At 47.7% G+C, this 23953-nt stretch overlaps 1 protein-coding gene across 1 annotated transcript in view; it reads right to left on the bottom strand.

Annotated features, from left to right (window-relative positions):
• Positions 1-15124, bottom strand: part of LOC144113487 (T-box transcription factor TBX20-like) — a 92690-nt gene extending 77566 nt beyond the window's left edge. Inside the window, exon 1 of the mRNA XM_077646578.1 lies at positions 14796-15124. The gene's annotated coding sequence lies outside the window, so the exon portion shown is untranslated. The remainder of the gene's footprint in view (positions 1-14795) is intronic.
• Between the last annotated feature and the right edge of the window lie 8829 nt (positions 15125-23953).

Raw genomic sequence — 23953 nt, 5'->3', positions numbered from 1 at the left:
CCCCCCCCTCCTCCTCCTGGAAATATGTTGTCTGTTGAAGTGGAGCCTCTAGCATCAGCGAGGAGCTGCACCTACCACCACTACCATGCATGCAGAAGCACCGCCCATTAGACACCGCACCACCCTAACTAACTAGGGGGCTGTGCCCACCCACCTACGGCAACTTTCGGTCCCCCACCCCCACACCTCCGCCCACCTTTACTCTCTAGAAAAATTCTGTCGCGCTTGTGAAGCCTCGACTTTGAGTAAAATCATTCGATAGAGCAAAATAATCAAAGCAATTGTCGAGGGCAAATCCAACTGCTTTCGCACAATTGTCACATGAGATGTCTGATCGTCCTGCATTCTTTTTTGCTACGTTTACTCGGGCAACTCGTCATGAAATGTAGCAGCTTCTTGGAAGTAAGGAGACCGTTACAACTCAAAAAGAATCTTCACAGCTCTTCGTTCACCTATTTTGCTGAGAACGACTCGCATGAGCCGGACTCTGTTTTGAGAGCACCAATATTGCCTTTGCATGAACTTCAAAATGACGCCTCTGACAGCGGCAATAAGCCTGGACTCCATGTACGCGAAAACTCACGCGAACGCGAAGGCGACGGCGGCGGCGACGGCTGGCGTTCGCTCTGTCGCTTGTGGGCAACCTCCATGCAAGCGAAGGCGGCAGGCGACGCGAACCCGCGACGTGCGCAGCGGACTCCGTGCTTTGCGCACTCAAGCTTAGAAACACCGCCCGTAACCTGTTCTCTCTCTTAAAATTTTGTGAGTGTGCCTCATAGTCAGGGCCAAAGGAATATTTCCTCTACGGCAGCGGTGTAGCGGCAGTGGAGATAGCCAAAGGCGTGCTTGCGGAGACGAAGTCACATCACGGGTTCACGGGGGAGGTGTGCTTTCGTTCGGTGCCTGTGCACTCCGGCTTACTAAAAACACTCCCATAAACTGTCACCGCAACCTGATTGTAAGTGAGCAAACTATAATATACCACTGAGAATGCGCGCCGCGAGTGTTTCTGCACAGTTGGAGCGCAGCGGCACGGTGGATCGAGCGCCGGTACCCGCGGCTCGACACGCATCTCTCCCTGCAGTACGCCCGCTCGCGTAGCCCGCTCCAAATGCTGTTAGCCCTCCGCACCCGACAAGTAGATTGATTTAATTATTTAAATCGTGCGAGTCTGCCTCTCAGCTACAAAACCAAATATTTTCTCGACGGTGGCGATGACCAAGACGACGGGCTGGTTTCGTGAGATGTGCCCGTGAGAAACCGTGGACAAACCGGAAACAGCTTTGGGGGGCTCTGATTGGCCAGTCGCGTGGGGGACTTCCGGGCGACGAGCGAAATTTTCTGTGGGTGCAGATCCGAGCGACACGGCAAGCGACACATGCATTTTGCTTCGCGCGACGGCGTCGCTCGTCGCTTGCCGCCGTCGCCTTCGCGTACATGGAGTCCAGGCTATATGCAGTGCCTTACAAGCGTTCGGGCTACTTCGGCTGTGGCCGGCGCAGTCGCTAAGCCTATGACGTTAGTGCAATGCTCGGCGCTTTCGATGTCCTCTATGCAGCGACATGAGCAGCCCTTCTCGCTGCCTAAAGCGACGCTATACAAGCACAAAAGACTACTCGAACCACGACTTGGAGACTGCCACGCTCCAAGTGGCCTGTGGACGATTGAAAAAAAAAAAAAAAAACAGTGATCGCCAGGTAGCCTCTTTCGGCGCTGCTGAATGCGTCTCGGCACTCCAGCAGTACGGCGCATGACGTCAATTAAGCGCAGTGTTTCTGAGCGGACTGACTGAGGTAGTCGGGACTATTCTGGAATACGCCCTTATAAAAATGCTCTATAGGGTGTCTATAGACTCCTTATAGACTCTACTGCATTCCTATAGATATTTCCTTGTGTCTATTCATAGTCTATAGACCGTCTATAGACAAAAGGCTACTAAAAGCATATGGCCATAAATCTATAGATTGTCTATAGACCGTCTATAGAGTTTGTATTGCTTCTATACTAGTCTATAGGATTTGTATATAGAAAGTCTATAGACTTTATAGTCAAGAGTCTATGGAGATTTTATGCTGTCCAAAGAAATTTTTGCCAGGGCGTAGAATATCGGCTGCTTCATTAGACAACACATAGAGAAGAGGATATTTGAAGCGTCAAAACTTAGCCGGATTTAGTACTCCGTGCCTGTTGTCGCTTAAAGAGGTGTGACTCAAAGCGCTGTGGCTCAAACTTCTGCTCTCACAACCATGTGAATGTGAGCAAAGAAGGACGCCACTGGAAAACATCTGAAGGTAGGCGGATCTGTAAGAGTTTCATACCTTTATGTTTTCATGAAGAGATTAAAGCAGTTACGGCTAGGAATTTTTCAGGGCCGGCGGTTCTTAACACTCAATTGCTGTTGAATGTCTCCCATCGCACTGATTCGCTGCACAGTTGCGTCCAATAATTATGCTCAAGGAAGATGCTCTGTTAAGACCGGAGTGACAAAATATAGAGTGAGGTTAGAAGGAGGAACTTCTCCCGCTAGTCGGAATGGAGAGGAGTTTTTAGGAGACAGGTCCAACAACGTCGAAACCGTGTCCTGAATTCCCGGTCATGTATATTTTGCGTCGCGCAAAACAATGTACCCTTCAGTGTGTATGCTCGTGATTTGTTTAAATATCGCGAAGTCAAACTGTCCTCTTGCTAGACATTATGCTCCATTCTACTAAATTTTTTTTGATCCGATAAGTAAAATGGCGCCCCTTGAAAGCATTTTCAGGCTGTATACGCCGATATATCTATTCAAAGGTAGAAAAGTAACGTAATGAATGCTTCATACCCGTTGTCGTAGGCCCTTTTGCAAGTACCTCAACTTGTGACAATCCTCAGCAACCTTATCGTAATATCTTCTCCGCTAAGCGAGTTAGGCGACGCTTAAGGCGGCATAAGCAGCAGACGCAAAGTGCGCCTTTGAATGACAGCTTAATACTAAAATGAAAGAAGCTTGGCGATGCACCACCTATGCAGACGACAGGTATACGGCTGCCTTTCGCCATGGGATGCTTGACTACCTTTTCCACTGGTTAGGGCGAAAGAGAGAAAGCTATATTAAGCTAGGTAACGGTGAGAATATTTTGCCGATCATTCTGTTACCCCTTCAAAGATCCCTGTTACTCCCACTCGCTTGTGGGGGGTCTAACACACATTGCTTCTCCAAATATAGTATCTTACAACAGTTTCCGTGAATTCGAACTAAACAGGCATAGCAATTAGCAAAGCTTAATGCAATATTTATTTCAATTCTCAGTATTGTGGCAGCGCCTTCTTCCAAAGGAATGTAGCGGTTGGCTGCACTCGTGTTTGAGAGATAGAAAAAAGACTGGCCGACAATCTACTCCTTCAGAAAGGCTACGAAGTGAACAATAAAGTCAGTATAGATCGATACATAATCGTTCGCCATTGCAAACTACACCACTCACCTCCGACAGTCATTACGCAGGATAAGAAACTGGCACGAAAAGACGCGGTATTACGATGCAGCTTCAAGTTTCTGTCACACGGCCTGATAACGTATTGACAAAGCGTACAAATGCTATTAATAAATTTGCAATAAAGTACAATATCTTTCTCTAAGACAGAGGCGGATTTATGCCCCCCCCCCCCCCCCGCGTCCCTTCTCAAGCGAGAACTTTTAGATACGAAAACCATGCTTGAATTAAACCTTTCTTTTTGACGAAAAAAGTTAAAGAAATACATGGTTCAAATGAGGCCGCCCCCTTCGAGAGTCACCCACAAAACCGCCCCAACTCTAAAGCCGATACAGTGCGCACCGAATTTTCAACAGGAAGCAAGAAAGGGAGAGAATACGTATACATCAAAGCGCTGCAACTGTAACAAGCAGTCTCGGTTTGTTCCTGTCGCGTGCTTAACTTCAGCTTCGAGAGGCAAACAGGGAGACAGAAATGTGTTATTCAAGCGACTCATGCCCGAGGCTTATAGGAGGCATGCTTGCCGTACCATGCGCTGTCACTAAGACCAAAGCTAACCTCAGTCGTGAACGCACTTCCAGCCGCCGCGATATCCTGTGCGCCGCGTAGAGTCTTAAATGTCGGCATATGTCACCGCAAGATAGACAGCAAGCGGACCTAGAGCGGACGCCGGCGAACTGAAAGCACGCTTTAGCGCCATGATTTGAGAATTAACAATATCCAGGTGAAAAGCAAAAAAGCGGTGCAAGTCCTCCGGACATGTCGATCTGAGCCCATAACATGACCGCAGGTGCACTTCGCTGCCGATGACCCTGTCGCCGCTACTGATGTTGCAGCAATAAGCGGGAGGCCCCTTGCGCAGCCTTCCCAAAAGATGTCAGCCTCTTGATCACTGGAAGCTTTTTATCCTGATGCTAAAGACGGCCCAACCAACCGCTTCAATAAGCATTACATAATGCCTCGTCCATGTGTTAAATACTGAAATGCTTGCGCAATTTATTCACTTCGTCGAAAGCGAGGAAATCGTCAAAGCGAAATACTGCGCGTAGTAGAAAATTTCTCGAAAGCAAAAAAAAAAAAAAGGAGCACCTTACAACGACCCGGACAGGTGCGGATAGCCACACTATCTGCCAGCAAGAAGGCTGCGTTGCTTCGAGTTGTGATTCGTAGTCTCGTCAAAATGAAGTTTCGTGTCCTGATCGATGCAATTAACACATACCATTCGGCTAATGCCTGTTGCAATTACCTAATCTGCTGCAGACAGAAGGATACGGAGGATTCCTTAATTCAGTACCTAGCAGCATAAAAAGATAAGCAAGGCCTGGGTATTTCCGCCACCGCATATTTCGTAAATAATGACAATCGATTGCTACATCGCACGATCTAAAACATTTTGTAATGTAATGAAATTCGTTCGGTGTCGCATTTTGAAAGAGCCATTTCCCTGGCAGTTTATTTTTATGCAGATAGTGCATTTTTTTTAACAGTTGTAATCAAAATAGGCGCCATGGCAATCAGTGGCTCTACGGAAAGAAGAGTTTGGTGAATCAGAAAAAAAAAACGGCAAAAGGTCTAATTAAAGTCGCAGCCCATACTGTTTATATGCAATGCAAAATCAGAATAATTCCAATCTGGCACTGTTACTGTGGCACAGCGATAATGCACAGTATTTGTTAACACGCGCAGAGCGACGTCCACAGCCTCCAAAACAGTAAAAGCAACAATGCAAGATCCAGCCCAAAGCACATGCGAGTCCATGAGCAAAATTCAAAAATGCATGTCATACGCTGTTCTCCTCAGTGCCTGAATTCTTCTGGATTCTTAGACATGGAATACAGAAAGCCGCTGCATGCCATATGGCTCTGTCAGAAACTGCTCCCAGGCATACAGGTAAACGAACATCTATCTCGAACACACACTCCCTAGCCTCAACATCCCGTTGACTCCATGACCTAAGATACAAGACGGGTCCTTTCGTCGTTGCAAGTTGAGAACTGACTATTTGTTCCACAAAATCTTGGTTCTCCTTCATGACACTCCGAGAGAAAGTCGACAACATCGGCTTAAGAAAGCCTGCCGAATAAGACTAACTGAACAGGGGTTTCATGGTTCGTGCTACACATTATAGGAGGACGCGCACTTACATTGTCGTAGCATTAAAGGCGGGTTCACACTGTCGAGTCGCAAACGTCGCGTGACCGGTTTCGGGCAGTTAGGTTTCCGAAGCACTGGGAAGGTGGGAAGGGAGCGTAGCAAATGGTTTTAAACCTGTCGCGCGAACTCCGCGACTCGCCAGTGTGAACCCGCATTAACCCCCGATTCTATTGGCGGGGCTCTCTTCGCACAGGTTCTGACAATTATCGGGCAGTAAAGAAAAACCTTGCAGTGATGGGAAAAAAATACCTAGTACACGCTGTCTGCCGTTTCCGTAACGAAATTGGCAGACACCTTGAAACATTCAACGTGATGTAACATATATCAATCAGCGTTGTTTTCGCAACCATGACGGAAGCTGCGGCTGAAGAAGAAGATGACTAATACCCGTGCCACACGGACAACTTTAAAGTCATTAATTGCTTACGGCCTTAAGTTTTAATGGCATTCGAGCGGTGTCATAGCACAAATTTAATGGCATTAGCCTTACTGCCATTCGCGACCTACTGAGTTTGCCACAACTCATTCGCCCGGGCAATGCGTACTCTCTTCCCCATTCCCCACTCAGAAAAGCGCGCATCTTGTTAGTAACTACTTCCTAGCCAGTAGTAAATGGATAATTCATAACAACTCAGTCAGACGAGGCACCCCACTGCATTTTTGATGAGAAGGGCGCCATTTTTACCAGCACTTCTGAGGGATAATCTCGGCTTGTGTGTTGACACGAAAGTTTATGGCTACTTTTTTCGGATTGTCAAGCAAGAGCAGCGGTATTTTCTGCGAAACAATTTTTATTTTGCATTTGAATAACATTCCGGAGATGCTGTGCACATTAGCACTGTTTATGTTTAGGTGAAATTTTTCACTGCCTTGCTAAGCATTATCATCATCGTGACTTTCGTATTATGGCATTAAATGCGGACGTGTAGCACCAACTCTGAACATAATGGCATTAACAAACTTAGGCCTTAACCCCTTAACCATTTACTGCCATTTCTTGTGCGCGTGTGGCACGGGTATAAGCAAAGTTTCTCGATCCGTAGTAGACTAGCCTGAGGAACCGAAGTTCATTGCACACGGGACACGTGTGACGTTGCACATTTTCGGCGCCGGGCTTAGGATCCAATGGCGTTGTACAGTCCTTCTGAACCTTATAACCGCAAAGGCAGGCGGGGTGCGAAGAATTACGCTAATCTTCTGCCAAGCCCCGCTCACTCGCATAAAACTTAGCCATGGCGATGGCAGCGCGCATAGAGCTTGTGTATAGTGTATGTATAGTGTGCGTATACGGTATATATAGTGCGTTTAGTGCACTATTTTCTTGACAGGACGCCTCTGCCAAAATCGAAATGCTCATCTCCTGCTTTCAGTCGATTGCGCACAATAGCCCGGCGAGGTCAGTCAAAAAGAAAGATGTCATGCTTATAAACCGCAGCTTCTTCATTAAACACTTACGCTGCATGCAGCCCCCTTGCCTACCATGACAAGTATTCATGATGCTCCGATGCCATCCAGCATTACTTATGGACGACAGTTGGAGTGTCTTTCAGCCAATTATGAGCGACGACTGTCCTATCACTGGTACACAGTGATGTTACGTTCGGGGAATTTTCCCCTTTTCCAGAGAATCTGAGAGGCAAACTTTGGCGAAAAGGGGCACGGAGTTTCAGGGAATTGCAAGAACCGAAATTTCCTCTTTTTTTTCTCAAGCGGCTGCAGGAAAATAAGGACTCAAATCGGGATTGCTTGGTCTAATTAAGGGAATTTTAGGTTATACAATGCAACATCCCTATTGTTCCACCGGCTTAAAGCGTCCCGCTGGAAGACGTCAGCGTAATATCGGATCCATTAATAAATTCCGTCCACTAATTTGTCTTCATGAAACACGTTGCTAAAAAATCAACATGGCTTGTGTGAAGTGGTTTACGTTGATGAAGCCTCCAAACATGCACCAACTCCGCACCGGCGCATCGGTTGACCTGCCGCTTTCTCAGAAACCTTTGGGCGAGGAGGCCTTCTGTCACATTTAGCGATGTGAAATTTACAGCGCCATTTTTTTGTGAGCACCGATCTCTTCGGCTGTCGTAAATGCGATCTTTTAACATTCTAGCATAAGGCGTACATGTCTCTGACGAGAAGGCAGACGCCTTTGTTCCTCACGGTCATGGACTCCTTCACCCTAACAACCGAAACTGCGAACAATAGTCACATTCTGCAAGCTTTATCGTAGCTCTCAATCCTGAAGCCGTGTTGCAAGGTTAAACCGGCGGTGTCCTATACGCGGCCAGTGCATCTCGAAGACGGCTAACTCAGTGTGAATTCAATACACGTGTCCATCGCTCCAACGATTCCGCGTGGCCTATTATTGCTAGAAGGCAGGCCTATGCCTTGCCAGAAACGCCCCAGAAGTCTTACAAAACGCGTTCGCAGCAGCGGCAGGGTGCAGCTCACATGGACAGCGAAGGCAAATAAGAGGCGTTGCTGCGGAGGTTGCGGCAACAATTATCCACGGGCAGCTTATGCTTCGTGGTGTAGATCCGGTAATACCCAATTCGTTGAGCAGTGTTCCCTTAATGGTGTGGTGCACCAGGTTTAAACATAATCACGAAGCATCTTTGTTGAGTGGACCCGAAATCGGGGGTGAAGTACGTAATTTCTGGACAAGCTTTCTGGTCTGTCGTGCTGCTTTCCTTCGCAAATGGCGTCCGCGTGGTCCGCTTCGTTACAAGTGTCTCAAATTCGAGTCCAACCGCATGCTTCCACCGACGAGTATGCGAACAAGAGACTAACGTTTCATGGTTATGGTGCTTAAGAGAGGTAAATGGCGCGGCTATAAGACTGCGTAACTGCTACGGAGAGAAAATGCCATATTCCCTCAACGACTTGCTTTCTGCTCGAATAGGCTTGAAGAAGCGGAGCGATTGCCTTACATTTCGACTATTATCGTTGTCCCCATAAAACATTTGCTTAATAGGAATCATGTACCGAAAAACGTTCAAAACATAATGTGCATAGTGTTGTTGTTGCAGCAATGCTCCAGTAAAGATTCTCTATATTAATCAAGCTTGCATGCATGTATGCGTACGTGTGTGTGTGTTGCAGTCTGGTAGCTTCATTGTTGCAATGTTAGTTCGACCTTGTCTGGAATATTTGGGAGTACGTGTGAGTCGCCGATATGCATGCATTGCATTCACGAACATTTTCGCTGCACGTTGCTTTTGGTTACTCTGGCGAAAGAAGCCTTGGGCACAGGCAAAAGCAGCTTTCAATTTTTTTTTTTCTTTTCGACACTTGCTCGGTGCTTCGCACGATGATGATTTAGAGCAGCGTTTCGCGCTGCATTTCGAGCTCCACTTCCTTCGTGCTAGCGGCGCTCGTGTGTGCAATGCCCGATTTTTAAAAGCTGCAATGTGCGCGTGGCTGTAGTGTGGTTCCGTAGAAAAGCGGATGTGTTTGGGTTTGATGACACGCTGTCCAATGTGCTTCGCACCTTCGACGAATCAAAAGGGGGAAAGATACCGCGTTGGGAGAATGCATGCAACACTTTGTGTCATCTGCTGGAAGTTCACAGTTCGCTTTTCTTACCACGTCTGGCGCTGCAAACTTAGTGTATTGCAGTGTCTTCACCTTCGTTCATTAGATGAGCCATACTTTCTTTAATAGAAAGCAGTGCGGGTTGGGATGTAAAGGATGCATTTTGAAGCCTTGCTACCATGAAAGCGACAACTCTGGTGGCACGTGCAAAAGTGTACAGGCAAAGTTAGCACATCTAACAAATTTTAACCCCTCTGTTAACATTTTATTTAGAACTGGTACAAATGGAGTCTGTCTCAAGCAGACGTACAGTTTCTGCTGTAAAAGAAAGAACAGAGAACTGGGAGGCGGCAGCTCGCACCCTTCTGGGGCCGGGCTGAGCAACGCATAATCGTTATAGCCGGAGCGCGGAGGAGCTCTTCCCCGCCCCTCGACACCAACGTCAGCGCCGACGCGGTCCCCGCCACCAATGAGGAGCCTGTTTTATCTCTCTTCTGCAGCTGCGGACGCTGCTCTCTCTTTATCGAGCTTCTTTATCGGGCGCACTGTCCGCGGGCGTCGTTCGGAGCCGACGCGGCAGCTCTTCGTGCCCCCAGCACGTGCGGCCAAATTCACTTAGCTCGTCCAACTTGGGAGCAGACTTCGCTTCTTCTCGAACGAAGGCAACGGGATTCGCCTCTAATTACAAGCCGCTCCATTTTCGCTAACCCAGCATGGCACCTAAATGGAGTAATTAAGAAGTTAATTAAATGCCCAAAATATGGCCTCACAAGGGCTGCGGTTACAATTTCTCTCGGTACGCTGTAAGTGTTTGATGAACAAAGTGCCGACGTCGCCTTTGCGGCGTTTCTCTGCGGTCTCTACCTGTTTTCTGCGCCGAGACGTTGGTATACCCACACACGACAGTAATACTAAGTTTGTACGTGCCGTTGTCTCCAATGTTGTCTTCCAAAGTTCATTCTAATTATGAATTGATGCGCACACGCTGGAGTATTCCATGCGCCCACACATCCACTGATGCAACCTCAATAACCCTTAACTGCACCGCAGCTGAATTTCGGATTTATTTCATGCTGCAAAGAAGTCGGTATTTACACATTGTTAGACATGTGTAATACGATTACGCAGGACGCGTGTTCAACACATTAGCGAAACTGGGCGCTGAAACTGACGCGAAAAGAGAGCTGTTTCAAGCCCTGCATGGGCCGAGTGTACTTACATGTGATGACCACCTTCATTGTCAGGGAATAAACATAAGCACCATTAACAACAATATACTTAAGTCCTTCTTTGTAACGCGAGAGTGAGCGTGTATGAAATTGTTTCATCTATTTAGAAATTATCTTTCCATTGTAAAATTGGTGTGCTACCATGGCTGCCTTGTATATATTGAGCTTTATTTGTGGCTCGAGAATGAGTTTATACTATATAGTATTGCATATTATACGTACTGACTGTTACACTTTCTAATGTATAAAGATGTATATTTCTAAATCTTCCACTGTATATGCCTTGTAAATAGGGGGCTCGAAGCTCGTCAAGTGGAAACTTCCACTTTTTCTTCGAGCCCTCCTCGTCCTCCGTTAATCTTTTTCTGAGGAAGAAATAAAATATATGATTGATTGATTGATTGATTGATCATATAGTACAATCACCTCTCTCCGCACAGGGCTGTCATTGAGCCCGGAGTGAACTTAATGACTCTCACGCGGTTTGGGCAACCACGCTGAAAAAAAAAAATGAAAACTGCAGGAAGCCAATCTTCGCCTAATAAAATACACGATCTTGAAGGTACATGTAATGACTATTGCCCCCGGAGTTTCAATACTAACGTCGACTCCGTGTACATGCGTTAGTCACGGTATTCGCGGTACTCATATTCCTCATTTTCGCCACCTTTAGGACGTCCGCACGAGTAACATCGGGATAACAATGAGGTGCAGCCAACGAGAGACTATGCGCCGCTGAAGGCCATGACTCGCGCCAACAGTGAGCCTGCACTGCCTCCCCTCCACAGGCTGCCGGTGTAATGCTGTCAGAAGACATACACGCTCTCTTTCTGCTTTCTCAAAGGATAGCTTAGCCGCCGCGGTGGCTCAGTGGTTATGGCGCTCGGCTGCTGACTCAAAAGACGCGGGTTCGATACCGGCCGCGGCGGTCGCATTTAAATGGAGCCGAAATTCTAGAGGCCCGAGTACCATGCGATGTCAGTGCACGTTAAAGAACCCCAGGTGGTCGAAATTTCCGGAGCCCTTCACTACGGCGTCTCTCATAGCCTGAGTCGCTTTGGGACGTTAAACCCCCATAAACCATAAACCAAACCATCAAAGGATAGCTAGATGCATAAATGTGATCGATGTTAGTACACATAGAGTGCATGGTACCAACAGCGATCGTCACTCATTTCCCTCCCTAGTGTGAGTAAATTAATATGTGCAATGTCGTGACAAGCATATAGAATCATAACAACCTGCAAAGGTGTCATTATAAACTGTTTTCACCGTATTACCTTAGTCATTAAAGATTTCAAAGTCTGCACAAGTAAAATGCATAAAGCACGCTGTGACCAAGCCTTCTGCACAGCATGCAAGCATAATGCGCAAATGATATTCGCATCACCTTGATCCTGCCATACACAGTTGATGCCACCTTTACTTCATAAATTCTTAAATTTGCAGCATCAAAATAATATAACGGCCCAGTCAAGTTGCATATTCACCGGCGCAGTAAACTTGCGAACGATACAACTTTATTAATGCGCGGAATCAGCTGCCTAAACATGCAATAATAATCGCAGAGTACGTCACTTTAACAGAGGTTAGGTTAGCTCTGACATGAGGTGTTAAAATCTAGTGCTTCTCTGTGCGGCAACTGTCAAGTGGGAAACGAAGATGCGTTTCAGCGAAAAGCCCGTAGAACGGGCCGGATGGTAAATTCTACCTAACACGTGACGTTTCGGAAGTGTGCTGCATGCGATGGCAACCAAGAAGCCAAGGCTAACGGTTTTCCTTTAAGATTCTGCACTGGAGGGAGCTAGACCAACCCATAGCAAACCTAATTCAGGTCATATCTTGCTGTACGTTTAATTCATTTTGTTTCTTATGCCTGGCTGGTTGCTCTGTGTGGTGCAAATAACTTCACAGCATCTAAGGCTGCAAAGTTAGAACCACGTGATTTCTGCACCTAGTACCGTCCGAAGCAGAAAGTAAGGGCCACCAGTGCCTTGGAAGGAATGGGACAATTAACCTTACAATTGCGGCCAGCGTTACAGCAAATAATGCATTTTTCACATTAAAACGCACTGAAGAACGTGTGTCACCTCAGACCGCATTCATGAGTAGCTTGTGGGTGTTCTTTGGAGCAAACTATCACAAGTGCGAACAGGGATGCCCTATAACTCATTGGGCTTTGTCCTATGGACAGTCACAAACGTATCGTGAAAGCATGCAAAAAGCATCATGCGAACGATGCTCACGACTGCATCGCATTGTCGAAACAATGTCCCTGGGATGTGTACCATTATGAAACTGGTAGGCTGCATCTGCGGAAAATTTGCCAGCTGACTGCAAGACAAAATTTAAAAAAATGTCAGCTCCCTGCTTATCCTTACGCACAACACACGTACAGGCCGAAGAGCTACTAACCTCTCAATGCATAAGCGCCAGCAACGAAGCTCTCAGTTTCCGATCCTCAGTGAAGCTCGGAGCAGCATACTCCTTTACAGACTTGCAAACCATGCATAGTGAAACGGTAAACAATCTGCAAGAGTGGCAAATCTCCGCGGTGCCATGTGTTCAAAACATGGCAACTAGGAGCAGGGGAACAGCACGGTTGCTGACGACCATGGAGTGAGCAGCATACTCCCTTACAGACTTGCAAACCATGCATAGTGAAACGGTAAACAATCTGCAAGAGTGGCAAATCTCCGCGGTGCCATGTGTTCAAAACATGGCAACTAGGAGCGGGGAACAGCACGGTTGCTAACGACCATGGAGTGAGCAGCATACTCCCTTACAGACTTGCAAACCATGCATAGTGAAACGGTAAACAATCTGCAAGAGTGGCAAATCTCCGCGGTGCCATGTGTTCAAAACATGGCAACTAGGAGTGGGGGACAGCACGAGTGCTAACGACAATGGAGTGAAGCGGAATAACATTGCTAACCAATACAACAACTGTCCACTGATTCCTCTCAGTTGAACCCTACCAACATGTAGCTGTCAAAAATTCACACCACTTGGGTAATATGCTGTGTTGCACTCCAATATGCCATTCTGTTAAGTCAGTAAAAACATCATGTTGTATATACACAACGCGAATTGTGCACCTGGCTAGTGCTTCATTATGCGCGACAGTGGCTGGCATATACTATATATGAGTATACGGTCCTATCACTCGCATCACGTCGGCACCTTCTGTCACGGTGCAAACATTATACTGTTATAACATTGTTTAGTTTCATCCCTACGTCGTGATGTAGCAGTGAGCAGGTCAGTAGAGAGCACGTAAAAAAATGTTTGGAGGCAAACACGGATTAAACAAACCGCTTTATGACATTTGACGTCCGACGTTTCTTGGTCCTGAGCTTCGAGTTTTCTTTCCTCGCCATAAACAGGCTATCTCCAAAAGGAACCAGCCTACGGGTACCCGCTCAATGAAATGAATCAGGTCCCGGAGGGGGAGCTATATGCATCGTTCAAAGCGGAGCTACAAGCTGATTCGCGTCTCCCTAATGACGATGAAGATGGGACGCTCTTTCGTGGCCACCCGGGCGACAAAGGTGGCGCTGCCGAGCGCACTGCACATCCTGTGGCCACGTGCGCGCAGGGAACGACCACCCACACCGCCTGTCTGGTGCAAGCAGAACAGCCAGGAAGGCGGCCTTGGACGGCCTTTTGCCTGCCGGATGACGGCATGTCCGCCCTCTGTATGGAGGGACGAGCATATATCATAACGCAGCATCAATTTTGCACCGCTGTCAACACTGACGTCGGATGTTGAAGTCGGGCGCTGGAATCCTACAGCCTGACACGTCATTAACTGTTTCCCCTTGACCTCGTACATCCGAAGCTGAAGCGACCCAAGTCATCAAGCCCTTGCGCTCTGATTACTGCTAGACACCAAATGCAGTCAGACAAGCCTCTTGAAGCGTGCCTCATCAGTCATGCAAACGTCATGGACAATGACTAGAACGAGCGGATGTGATCCACCACGTAATGGGGCAGCTCCTGTCGTAAGCGCTTGCTGCAGTTTGCGCCGGTACGTGCGATTTAACCTCCAGCCCTCATTCTCTCAATGCTGCGTCTACAGGTTCATGACACGAAACACAGGGCAAGCATGGTTCGACACATGTCACACAGCCTTCCACGGGTATCCGTAGCACGGGGCCTACGTGTCAGCGCCGGTGCAAGTGTTCACACGGCTGTGTGCGACACCTGCTTGGCGCGGGGCTGCGAACAGTGCAGGCTGCGTGCAACCACGTATACGCAGCGCGCGCGCTCGGCCAAGCCTCGCCGCGGAGCGAGCGCGGCAGCCGGCGGCGAACACGGTGGCGGCCGTTTTCAAAGGTCCGCCGGGAGCGGCGAACCCGTGAAAGCGGCCGTCGCGCAGAGACGGCGAAGACACGCGACCACTCACCGGAGCTGGCTGCTGCCGAGGGCCACGAGGCGCTGGCCGGCTGGCCGGGCGACTCTCGCGCCATGATCGCCGCGATCGAGAAGTCGGTGGCGCGCAGTCCGCTGCTGGCCGTCGATGGCGGAGGTTTGACGGCCTCCTCTTGCATCATCACCACGTCGCGCTCAACAGACAACAGCATCGGGCTCAACTCGGGTCCGCCGCCGTCAGGCCCACACGCGCGTCGGGCCCGCTGGCCGCTCGCCGCAATTAATTAGAGCGTGCCGCCGGTGCGTTCGCGCTGGCCGCTACAGAAACGGGCTCTGCTGCCGACAGCCGGCGGAGGGCGCCGCCGCCGCCGCCAGCTGCCAGCCCGCTGCGCGGCACGCCCCGCGGGGAGGCGGGCACGCGCGGCCCAATGGCGGCGCGCCGGCGGCAGCCAGCGACACCTGGACGGCCGCGCGCAAAGCGCCGGGGCGCAGCCGCCGCCGCCCGGCGGGGGCCGGCCCGAGGGGAGGGGCGAGCGCCGCCGCCACCGCGAGGCTCATTTTGCGGGCCCGTCGAAGGCGCTAAACCATCCTTGTCAACGTCGACTCTGACTCGGCAGGCATGCCGCCGCTCCTCCCTTATTTGCCGCACGGGCCGCTCACAATGCCACTCGTTATGCCTGAGAATGCCGGCGGAAAAAGCATAAAATCAGAACGGTTGAAATTTTGGCCACGGCGCAAGTTTGCCCGAGGAAGCCACGTTCAGCTGAGGACGCAGCTAGAGCATTGGCGCACGCGGGCCTGTACCCTCCCTCGCCCTCCGCACGCGCCTTTCGCCTGTGTCCGCTGTCATATGATCAATGTACCCTGTTGTCCGGGCAATGTCAGGAGAGGTCTGTGTTTCCTACTGCAAAGGACCAGTTTTACTTTGATCATACCGAATGGATTCAGAAAGCGAACTCATGTTATGCAACGAGCTTGCAGATGCTACGTAAAGAGGGAGGTCTTTGTAATGAAGAATTACAACAGCGCATGTGTCTTATCAATATTGCGCTGCTTCCATGGAACTCCGATCAGAAAGGGATTTCCAGAATTTATCTACTCTTGCGACCAGAAACCAAAGCCAGATCGTGGTGTTGCCCCCACGTGGCCATCATTTCAAATAATTGGCAATTGGATGGAAGTTTAAACCCACACTATGCAGTAGCGCGCTTCTACTAATATGACCTCCGTCTTCTGTTCTCTGCGCAGGAGAGCTACGGAGTGTCATCATAGAATCTCTTTTAGGAATTGAATGATCAGCCCACTCTCAAGAACGAAGATTCTGCCTGTATATTCCAGAGGAAAAAACTGTGCAGTGACGGCGGCGAAACGGAAGTTACCTGCCTCTTTAGCAGCCTCCGAAGGGGTTTAACATTTACAGTGCCCCCATAAGCTGCGCCTGTGAGGGAAATAAGCGACGCAGTAGTGTTTCACACCTGGTCTGCCTTGCCAAAAGCGAGTTCGAGCCGCAGACGTGTCGTAAGCCCGGATACCTTCATTTTGCTTCGCGATAAGCGAATGCTACAGGCTGCCTCTGCATGTGACATCTTCCAGTGCTACTGGTTTCTGCGGTACGTGTCTTGGTGCAACCGAACAAAACTTCTGGGCACACTCTGGAAAAAAAATTTGCAAGAGACGTCAGTAAATTATCTGTAAAGAGAGCATCAGTTACTTATATATGCATACATCAGGAACAGGCGCCTAGCTAGGGATTTATTTTTTTCGGGAGTGGCCCAAAATAATTTCTTTATCGAGTGTATGGAGGGGGGTTGCTGGGTGGTACATGCCCCAATAAAAGTACTGCTATAAGAAAACTGGAGAGGGGGGGGCGGGGCGGAGAGGGTACTTGTGCCCTCCCATGTGGGACTCCCTACCCTGGAAACGTGCCTGATCAGAAGACCATCCATCACGTGTTTCGATGAAAGAATCGCACAGAACATCCCATCAGTGTCATGACTGATGCGATACGAGCATCGATCATGAAAGGGGTTAGGGTTGCGACTATAAAAACTAACCATTTAAGAAAAGCTCTCTATGCAGTCTTTAAATCTGTGTGTACTCAGTCGAAATCCTGGGTTGGAAAAAAGTTGTGTGGATATTCTCACAACGCCGACGCCTAAGCTTTGTGCGTGCAAGCAGTGCCGCCGAAATCGGGTGGCAATTGTTGCGCATTGGCACAGGGCTCGCGTGCTGTGTAGCTGCGCACGACGAGGCTTGCTTAGTAAATGCGCACTTCTGTCACGAATAGATTGTTTCAGCCTATGCGTTCCCTTTGCTCCTTTCTCTCTCTTTTTTTGTTTATCTCTAACATACCTCACATTAGTGGCATTCGTTTCACCTGTCAGTCTCTCTTCAGCGCGAAGATAGTGCACGTACCGAAACTAAAGCTGCACGCATTTTATTTTATTTTTTGTTCATGTTCAACACACCCTCCAACATGCTCGTGGCCGGTCATCGCATGGTGCGGGGACGCTCACAAGTACATTTCGGTACGGGCTTCACAGAGAATATAGCCACGTCGGAGGAGACGGTGATGTGTGCGTGCGGTGTTTTGGGAGCAGAGCAGCATGACACCCCATCCCAACTGTTTTAACGAACTACCTCATATACGACCGGACATTGGTACGAAACTAACTCGTGTAGTATTTAACATATATATTTCTATTTATTTTCTTTACAGTCTGGAAACAGTATTACCTTCCCTCTTTCCTTCCCCTGTCCTCCTTCTGACCTCATTCTGTCTGTCTTTCGCAACTCCTCTTCTTCCCTCCCCCTCTTTCCCCCTCCATTCCGCCGGCCGCTGTTCAGGTGCGCAAGTGTTCTGAGTGAAGCAGATGCATTGGTCGGCAGCCGCCCTAGATTCGTACTGCCGTACTGCCATACCCTATACTCTATACCATACTGGACTTACGCTACACCAAGCGCGATCAGTCACGGTACTTCACCACTGATGGGGCATTTACACCTTCCCTTCATCATGGAATATTTTTTAAATGAGTCTGTTTCTCGTTCTCAGACGATGCAAACACAACGTGCTAATTTCGTAACAAAATGGGCTGATGCAAGCAGCGGAGAGACGAGATGCGTCAGGTTTTTTGTCTGACGTTTGCGCACACACTCAAATGTCAGATTTGTCACCGATTTCTTTTTCACGATTGACAACTTTTGTTCTCACGTAAGGGCATCCCAGTATTCTTGCATGCCAGTGCAGCCATGTCCCTTATTCACTGCGCGCCAATTGCCGGTACACCTTCATGTACTCGAGGTCAGAGATAGGTCACATCCTAGCGGGAAAAATTAACTCCTGCTTCTTTTAAGCGAATGTTCGGCTTTCGTCGCCCTTTGCGCTGATCGAAATGGTGGCGAGGTTGCCACAGACCTTCCTGCTCAACCAACGTTATTCTCTCGATATGGGCGACAGCGTGCCTGTGTGGAGCGCCGAGAGCGCGGCTAGGTTTTCGAAGGAAAAAAAAAAGTCGACATCAGGAGGAAAGCCAAGTGAGGGTGTTCACCAGCTCCACCCTCGTCCATGGCGGCGGACGTAGCACGTCGCGGTATTACAGGACGTGCTATGTCCGCCGCTGTGGACGAGGGTGGCGCTGGTGAACTCTGTCAAGGTTCGCTTACACGCAAAAACATAAATACCCACGAAAGCAGCATATTAGACAGCCGTCGCCGTAGCTCACTTGGTAGTTGTTGTGTATATATACATATATACATATATATATATATATATATATATATATATATATATATATATATATATATATATATATATATATATATATATATATATATATATATATATATATATATATATATATATATATATATATATATATATATATAGTGCATTTTGAAAGATCCATGACAATGCCGATTTAGAGGAGAGATTTCGAATCGTCAAGTCTTTCAGTGAAATGCATATCGAGAGTTCGAAACATAAAGAACCCCAATGTGCTCGGCCTGTGCACAGTTTTGAAAATATCGACCATTTATTCGCAACTGCAGTCGCTTTAAGTTTCCGCGTATAGAGCGCGGCTGAAGACAGCTGAGGCTGCATCCGAACATTAGCGTCATCCTGGTTAATGTCCTTGGATCCTCAGCACTGTTCAGGGACACAGGACTCATATGCTGCCCGGAAAAAATACTAAATGTTTGTATGTGTGTGTGTGTGTGTGTGTGTGTGTGTGTGTGTGTGTGTGTGTGTGTGTGTGTGTGTGTGTGTGTGTGTGTGTGTGTGTGTGTGTGTGTGTGTGTGTGTGTGTGTGTGTGTGTGTGTGTGTGTGTGTGTGTGTGTGTGTGTGTGTGTGTGTGTGCGCGCGCGTGCGCGTGCGTGCGTGTGTGTGCGTGTGTGTGTGTGTGTGTGTGTGTGTGTGTGTGTGTGTGTGTGTGTGTGTGTGTGTGTGTGTGTGTGTGTGTGTGTGTGTGTGTGTGTGTGTGTGTGTGTGTGTGTGTGTGTGTGTGTGTGTGTGTGTGTGTGTGTGTGTGTGCGTGCTCCCGTGACCCAAACATACATACACGATGTACCTCTGTGTGACTATCACCTTATCCTGGTCATCCTCATCTGGAGCAGCCTGCCAGGTATATTACCTAGCATTTCCAGTTTGCACGCAGGAGTGCCTCCTTGTGCCCCTAATGACCAACATAAGTTGGTGCACGGTGGCGCGGAATATAGTTTAAGGGGTATTGTTTAGTTTCTATAGCTAAGGAATGAGTCTGGTGGTGGTATGCTAGCGTATGAAGAAAAAAAGAAAGGAAGGATAAGTTTGTCGAGAGACGTTGAGAGTATGCTCACCAGGATATGCACCCATACCGACGGTGACAGTAATACGCTTTCATTGTAAATTTGCAAGATTTTCTATCCGAAGAAGGTCCCTGCGAGTGCTGCCAAGCGTCGTTGAGAGACAAAGTCGATGATGATGACGATGATGTACTCAGGCTTAATGGTACATACCCATGGTGGGGCATTGGCCAGTTTGCATTGCGGATACAAACGCACTAATGGACAAGGAGTGGAGTATTTGGATAATTTTGTGTCTTAGACAATGTTGTTCGGAAAGCGTACCTTGTTGGATGCTTCATGTCCATATATAGGTGTCAGTTATGCCTTCATTAATCCGGTGCGTAATTGCACTAATCCGATGGGTATCAACACCGAGCAAAATTGTCCGTTGTCTGTTCCGTTTTTATTCGCAGCTGGCGAAAAATTAGTGCTTTCGCACTGATTCGAATGTAGTAAAAATTCTCTGTAGTTTTTTTTCCATTTCATTTCAATTTCATATATATCCTCTCACCTCCCCACCACCCCACCCACACACCCCTCCCAATGCCTGCCAAATCGGGCAAGCGTTGCATGGTTGGAGCAACAAAACAACACTGAGTGGGAAACTAAAATTAATATTTAATACGTCATCTTTGCAGCAGCTGGATTAGTAGTGGTTTATTGTTAAAACAATAATAAAAAGGAAGGAAAAGATTTTTGCTAGCCCTGGCATCTGCCATCGACACTGAAGCACCTGAGCTGGGGCAGCGGAAATAAAGGATAGCAGGCAGAATGGAGAAATGAAATGAAAGCAAATTCAGCTTTCAAAAACAAGGCAAAGTTATATAGCGCCGAACATTCCAAGCAGTAACGTCGTCCTTACCCATGCAGCTTCTGTGACAACGCTGAATCTGTTGATTGATATATGGCTTAAAGTCACGCATTCCTTTATGAGTTGAACACAATAGCTATAGGCGGGCGAGTTGGTCATACATATTCAAAATTAACTGCGCGAAAAATGAAGGCAAAAGGGGAGAAAATACAGTACTATATGCATTGATTGACTGAAACAATGGGAAGGAGGAGGAGGGAGGGGGGGTAAAAACATGGCACTTGTACTATATCGTTCTTACACGTGACAACATTCACGTAGGTATATTTTTTGGGCATTGACCACAAACGTACAAGCTACCGAACTATACACAAAAAGTGTGAGGACCCTTCGCAGTGTCTCAGGGGTTAAAACACTCGGCTACTCAACAAGGTTGTGGTTTCGATACGAAAAACGGCCGTGCACTGTGATTTCAGAGAACATTGAAGAAGGTGGTGGAAATTCATCCAGAGCACTCCACTATACGTCGCGCCTCAGAGCCCACAGTGCTTCACTGACTGGCATTCGGCCAAGCGCTAAATATGTGATCTGTCATGCAGAAAGTAACCTGGCTCCGTGGTGTACGGCGGGCTCTTCCTACAGTCACCTGTGTAAAAGCGCTATATTTAGTATAGGGGTGTGAGAATATTTCAAATTTTGTAATGGTGAATTGAATACCCCTGTATGCGATTCTCTGAACGGATCAAATAGTGTATGATAAAATTATTCGAAACGAATCGAATTTGCGCTAAAGTTTTCGAGCAGTTTTCGAATATTTGGCACGAAGTTGGAATAAAACACGCCATAGTTTACTTCGACGACTGTTTCACGAACAAGGCTCACTGCAACGCAGCCTAGCACGCTGCCGCGAACGGTGTGTGTCGGATAGAGGGTTCCGCGTCGCGACGCGGTCCCTTCATGCGGCAGCGTTTATAATGCTCATGCACACGGCCTTGGTGATTGGGCGACAGACTTCAGCCAGCTTTAGCAAACCCTGCCTTCATGTCTATATCGGAGGCCATGGCTCAAACTCTCGTCTGTCTATTGGCCGATATTTGGCGCTGCCCTTACAAAAATTTCTCTAGACAGTCCATAGGCTATCGGTAGACTTCTGTCTATAAAGTCCGTAGACTGTCTATAGACAAATCCTAGAGATTAGTCTATAGGCAATACACATTCTATAGACAATCTATAGACGATTTATAGATTTATGGCCATACACTTTCAGTAGACTTTTGTCTACAGACAGTCTATAGACTATGAATAGACAAAAAGAAATATCTATAGAAAGGCAATAGAGTTGATATGATGTCTATAGACTGTCTATAGACCATATTTATAAGGGTGGTTTGTTCCCTGTCGTCATCAGTAGCGAAAGCTGATGGCATGACGGTGATAGAGTTAGTGTACTGACTTCGTGTTGCGTGTTCCCTAGTGGAGACTGGTGTGGAGCAGCATTTCGATGCCACAGCTTTAACTCGGCGACGTATTGCTGCGCCTTTACCGCTGGGCTGTTTCACGCGAATTCATTTCGTATGTATAATCGCGCAAGGATACGAATAGTGACACAAATACTTTATTCTTATTTTATTCGGTGTTTAACTAGACTATTCGTATTTGATTCCGTTTCAAAAAAGTACTTTCGCATATCCCTATTATTCGGCATCTATAAGAGGAGGCGCTGGTACCGCATTTTCTACCAGGAGAAATATTCTCTCATGAAAACGCTAAAGCGAAAGAGGGAGAGCAATGAAAGAAGAAGAAGAAAAGCCAGAAAGACGTCCTCGTGCATGCGGCTGCGAAATAGTTAAAATGCATAAAATAATCGTGCATTGCAGAGTGTTACCATTAAACTATACCAAAATGAAATTAAAAAAGATTTCGCATCCAAATTAAACTTCATGGAAAAGTCGAATCAATTGAGGGAAGAGGGAGGCCCAAGAACAGAGGAACAACGTCGTTCGTAGCACTCTTCCCGCAGCCTTTTTATCGTCAAAAGTTAGAAATGTTTAGGGCCACACCAAGCGCTGGTTTCACAAGCTTGTAGAAATCTGTATTACGAAGGTGGATGTTAATACAAGGTGCTCCATCTGCGTCACAGTTGAAACAAAGGCCTGGTGTGCATTCTTGGACGAAATCTGTAAAATTCTTTATATGCACCTTCGCGCGAAAACGGTCAGGATGCTGCTTGGATTTTAGAACTGATATGTTCCTTAATCTCACCTCTCGTCGTCTGAATTTAGACAAAAAATCGCTGGCACCCGCAAGCTGGAAATCAATAGCTATATAGGCCATCCCGCTATGAACCCAAGTAAACTCTCTTCCTCGACGACGTGGGATGGTGACAAAGGGAGCATTAGAAGTGCTCGCCTTGCCGAAGCCACAGTTCACTTTTTCTCTGTTACCGCGGAAGCAGTGTGTGTGATGCATTTCGACTCGAGACAAACGCAAGAGGTTTATTCGTGCGTTCCCTCTAGAGAGAACCCGCTTCTAAACTCGCAAGATTAATCCGCGCCTGTAGGAGTGACGTGCTCCATTCTGAATACCCGCAACAAGTCGTATGCCCGCTCAGTGCAGCACGCGGGCGGGCCCGTCATGCAAGCCGAGCCGGAGTGGAAGTCCATACCATTTGAAAGTGCTTTGACAAAGTACTTGCTAACGGTATGATAAATTCCACCACGCACTTGTTTAATTATGATTTGTTTCTGTGTACAGTTATTACCTTGTAAAGCAGAAAGTATTGTGCATCCTGTATGTTAACACTGCAAGCACTGCAAAGTGTCATCGTGGTTGTCGTGCTTAGCGCTCTATAGATTTCGAGAGAGAGAAAAAAAAAGCAATTTCATGCACGTAAAGAGCGCTGCCTGCTGCTTTTCAGAGCTCCGCAAGTTACCAAAATTTTCAGTGCGCCTTAAAATGGGAAGAAATGTAGAATTTTTTGACGATGGTTTATGTTCCCGCATGTTACAAGGGAAGTTCCGAGTCGAAAATAGCTTGTACTCGATGATTCGCGTCATGGGGTGGGTGTCTGTATACCAGAAGGCGTGCGCTGCATATGATAGCATATTTCGCTGCGGCAAGTCGCATTAACTGATAGCAGAATGACACGAAGTAAAAATGATCTGAAAGACTTTGCGAATGATCTGTTTTCATTAATCTTAACCTTTGTAGACGTAATTGTCCGGTTCGGATGGCTACCCGGCGGGAATTTTCCGCCAGAAATGGGATGGAGGAACCGAAAGAAATATATAGTCGAAGCTGAGCGCAACCATTTCAGCGCTGGCTGAGCTGTCACCACAAAGCCGTAAGGGGGATTGGGGGGGGGGGGGGGGGGGGCGATCTCGTTGGATTTTACCCCCTAGTCCTATACCCTGCATCAGGGACAGATGCTGTCTATGCGCCTGGTGCATTGTCATGCGCGACGTTTCTATGCCGTTGATGGTATAACGTCCCGAACCTGCACGTGTTCTAAAATAAGCGATATGCCTTAGAGAAAATTAAACTCCTGACTGATTTC

This window comes from Amblyomma americanum, chromosome 1 (genome assembly GCF_052857255.1).
Source record: "Amblyomma americanum isolate KBUSLIRL-KWMA chromosome 1, ASM5285725v1, whole genome shotgun sequence".
NCBI lineage: Eukaryota > Metazoa > Arthropoda > Arachnida > Ixodida > Ixodidae > Amblyomma > Amblyomma americanum.
Note: the sequence above shows the minus strand (reverse complement) of the source record. Positions and strands in the feature narration are given on the sequence as shown.